Source organism: Saccostrea cucullata, unplaced genomic scaffold, assembly GCF_032062105.1.
Source record: "Saccostrea cucullata isolate Sc308-1 unplaced genomic scaffold, CSIRO_AGI_Scuc_v1 ctg2616, whole genome shotgun sequence".
NCBI lineage: Eukaryota > Metazoa > Mollusca > Bivalvia > Ostreida > Ostreidae > Saccostrea > Saccostrea cuccullata.
Window position 1 is genome coordinate 83,979 of NW_026922254.1, and position 4,679 is coordinate 88,657.

At 30.7% G+C, this 4,679-nt stretch overlaps 1 long non-coding RNA gene across 1 annotated transcript; it reads right to left on the minus strand.

The window, feature by feature from the left end:
- Positions 1-372: 372 nt before the first annotated feature.
- LOC134261471 (uncharacterized) lies at positions 373-2,873 on the minus strand. Its single transcript, XR_009990822.1, has 3 exons — positions 2,682-2,873; positions 1,999-2,100; positions 373-828 (listed from the first exon to the last, which is right to left on the minus strand). It is a non-coding gene; the product is annotated as an uncharacterized LOC134261471 (long non-coding RNA).
- Positions 2,874-4,679: the final 1,806 nt, after the last annotated feature.

Consider the following 4,679-nt stretch of genomic DNA (forward strand, 5'->3'; position numbering starts at 1 on the left):
AGCAAAATAAGGACAAAAGATCATTAGACGTATTTTCTGAGGGGGCACAAGCATGGAGTAGCTATGTTTATTATAGAAGTATAATATTATAGAATTCTATATATTGGCAAAATATTAGGGGGGGGGGGGCAAATGTTGGTCATATTGTGAAAAATAATTATATATTTTCTATGAAATACCCAAGAGCCATTAGCAGGAATAGTAGGGCAATGACATACTTCAGTGAATAACTACATAGATGTACAATAGGTGGTTTTTCACTTTTACCAGTTAATATTTTTGTCATCCAAGTAAACGTTATCCTTAAGCCTTGAAAATAATAATAGACACTTTTGACATAGATTTCTTCAATTTTTTTGTCAATTTTATAAAAATTCAATAATTGTAACAAAGAATGGAATTATCATTTTACATGCAATGAGACTACTGTTTATACACTTTTTATCTTTTATTTAAGAATGTACATTATTAAAATCTTTTTTTTTTATTATTTGAAGCATATTCATAGTAGTGCATAGTGGACCCATGTTATTATGCATGAATAACTTCAGGATAAGTGGTCAAAACTTCCCTCAGGTATAATACTAGGCAAGACTAGGATTTTCTTCAGATACTGTAAGACTTCACTATTTCTTTGATGTTCTTTGGGAGAATAACAGCAATGTTTGTCATTATATTGTTGTAGTATAATTTATCAGGCTTAGTGAAGGTGTCCCGACGGTATCTCCCATTCTCTGAAAACTCTCACTAATTTTCATCAGATACTCATTCATTTGCTGAATGTCATGACTGGTCATGACTAAATGTAAAACTCTGGCTTCTTGAGTTCTGTAATAGACAATACAAGTATTTAGATTTACCAGGTAGATAATACAAGACTTAAGTTAACCAGAAATCTCTGTCAAGACTGTAGCTCTACTGGTTTGTATTTATAATAAAGAAAGAGTAAACTAGCAGTTGGGACATTTACAAAAGCAATCAATAGAATAATGACAAAAACAGATACACAGAATTATTTATCTTAGTGTACTTTACTAGTGTGCCAAGTTATATTGAAATCAAACCAAAACTGTAGGAGGAGTAGCATTTTGAAAAACTGTTTACAGACGGACAGACATACAGACAGACAAACAGACGACGGACACATTACTATCGCATAAGCTCTTCTGGTCTTTGACCAGTAGAGCTAAAAATGATTAAAGGAACCAATTGGATCATGAAAACAGTTACACTTGTACGTTTAATAGGTCATACATCCTCTCTACACCAGTGTAAAATGATTTTTGGACTTTGTGAAAATTATATTGAATAAAGATGTAAATAATAAGCTTCTCTATTTCATTTTCAATACATGATACATGGCATTTAACCCCAGGAAAAAATGTTCAAACACAACACAGTATCAGTAGAAATGATTGCTATTTACTTCTATGGAGAAGATACATGTAAACAACATATTCATAATTTAGAATTTAAACTATCTTGCCCTTTTCAAATGTTAAGAATACTTGATTTGATTATAAACTGAGTAATATAGTGTAAATGTATATCTATTGGCATTTAAATCTAAGGGCAGATAAATAGAACAGAATCGTAACTCTTTAGCGTTCAGTGTAGAGAGGTTTCTTAAGGAAAGTGGTAGAAACTCTTGTCAAAATTTTTGAAAATTACAACTTGGGTCATGTTTTAATGAATAAAATGAATAAGTTTTACAGTGTAGTTTTTTTTTAAATTTCTTATTCAAAGTTGCGCAAAAATTGAATTTGAAGTAAAATATATTTGTATAGAATAATTAGGATGATTTCAGATGGGTAGAAATTGGAACATCACAGAATGTTTACATGCCTTGAAAAGTGGGTCAATAATAGTAGTTAATGTATATATGGAACATGAAAGCTGTATCCTCTATCCTTCAAAATTTATTACCAATGTCTAATTTCTTGAAAGATATAGAAGTCAAGGCTATTGGGTCAAAATTATAGTACATGGACACTATACCTCTTTATAATTTGGTTTTAATACGATGTTGAAGGCTCCATGAATGATCTAAATATCTTCCCCTTCCTTGTGATGCCCCTAACTTGGTCACACAGCAGCATGCTACAATAAATTGTATATTTTCATAAAAATAATTCAATTCCTTACAGGAACTAATTAAAGCACAATTATATAAGAATGAGTTGTTAATTTTTTTTGCCATTCACCACATATTTAACGATACTTTTTATTTTGTTTTGTATGTTGACAGGTCTAAAATAAATAACTGTGTACAATAATTCAAATTGGAGAAACTTTTTAATTCATATCTTGTTAAACTTTAAATGCATACGTCATGATAGAGTGTTCAAGATGAACAAGGAAAATGAAATTTACAAGGTCAAGTCCAAAGATTATTTCTTATTCTACCCACATAGCTATTAATAGCTACAATGTACATGTATGTAGCTTAAAGCTACCCAAAGTAGCTATTTTACCCACTTCTAAGACCTACACATGTAGATAGAAATGCTTTAGTACAGTCTTTGAAGACCTACACATGTAGATAGAAATGCTTTAGTACAGTCTTTGGACCGTACCTTTTTACATTCATTTCAATTTAATTCTTTTTCAATAATTTCATCTACTCATAACTCTATGAACAAATATTATTATATTGTGTATCAGAAATTGTAGTTACTTACGTGTACATGCATGGTGTATAACACTGGTACGTTGCACCAGCTTTACCAATCAAATGACCTGCTTTCACATTTTCTGTTTGGGGGGGAATTCTTGCTCCATCTCCTCTGGTGTTTTCAATATGCAGGTGTGAACTTAGAAGATTTGGAATTTTACAAAACTTCCTTCTTCACCTCTTTGTATTTTATTTTGAAGAAAAGTTAAAATAACGTCCACATTCGATAGTCATTCACTGTATTTACTAGGACTAAATAATTTAGCAAGTGTAACACATGGTATACGACCTACTTAGACAATACATGGCCATTGCTAAAACTCACGAGTTGTTGAATGTCTTCAGAATAAACAATATCACATCTGCCAAGGAAGTTATACTGTATAATCTAAGCAGTTTTGTATAAAAATATCAGTAAAACACATCGTTTGCGAAAAGGAACTCCAAACCGGCAAAACGTCATGCTTACAAATACTTTTGTTTTTACCTTCCTTCACTGTCGGAACTAGAGAGTTCTACAAAGGGAGATAATATTTTTGTGAAATGCTAGTTTTTTGAAATTTTCAAATGCATTTTATTTTTTTAAAACAAAAAACACACATCCAGAATAATTATGAATAAATTATCAAGTGTGTTTGCTTTCAAAATATTGTTAATATTTTATAAACCTATCTTGGGATTTTTTATAAAATGGCACTGAACAGGTTAGGGGGAAACGTAAATTCCGCTATAATAGTGGTATTTCACTATTATAGTGAAATTACGCTATATTTCCCGTCGTGGATACCCTCAATTTCATCCGATACCATGCAAGCCGTTTGAACCGCAAGTCATGGTGGGTATTAAAATGAACAAAAACTGTCATGCTTGCATGTTTTGAATTTTAATCAATTTTCTACCGTTGCGTTTAATAATGCGAGCACTTTTTTTTTAACGGAAGTTGCATTTTTAACATAGCAACCGATGATTGCAGTAGTATCTAAGCCTGTTTGAATCTCACTTATTGTTCATTAACGTGCACAAATTGATGCTTGTTACAATTGTAAACTTGCACTGAAAAGGTTTTATGGAATTAAACAATAAAAGGATTATTTCTGTCTGCATGGTTACGGGTATGGAGGCTCGTTATGGAAAACGAAGACACATTATGGCAAAAATAAAAAAAAGAGTGTAATGATAAATTCGATTTCTATCCTCTTTACAAAATCAATTTATAATAAATAATCAAAAAATTACTTTTTTGAAAAATAAAAACGATTCTAGAAAATATATATAATTTTTAATTTCTGCTGGTTAATTGTTTATTTCAGAAAAAAGACTCAATTTATTTTGGTGTCCGGAATATTTGACAAGAGTGCCTGTAACCTTATTTTAAACATGTTCAAATAATTATGATTGGAACAATCTTTTTAACTCTGCACAAATGAATCTTATTTAACACTTTCTAGTTAGGCACTTAGGCAAGAATGATTTAACTTTAAAACCTGAGAGAAATAGCTGTAGTTTTTTTCTTGCTATTTAAAAATATTTGTATCTAATTATATTCTAGGAAATGAAAGAATGTAACAAAAATCACACCAGAAGTATTAATTTTTCAAGCTTTTCGAATTATGCTATTGTATTATTGTTTAAAACACAAGGAAACTTCAAATAACCAATCACCACTGCTCAATATTCAGCATAAGATGTGTCTAAAATATCTTTGACTCAATTCATATTTTCCACAATCAAAAATTTATGTCAAGACCAAATCGACCGCAAACAATTTAGCATTTGATAAAGTACTATCACAATTTTGAATGCATAACCATGCAATGGAAGTATAAGATATTCAAAGCTGAACTAGAATCACGAGAAGCCTATATTTTCATTTTCAATCAAATCTTTTATCACTGACTTCATATGCGTCAGAACCGGGGGAGGGGGGCTTAGCCCCTACTTTTTTTTTATTTTGCAGTGATAGACATTTTCTACGTATTGAAAATTGAGGTTTACCTTTTTATTG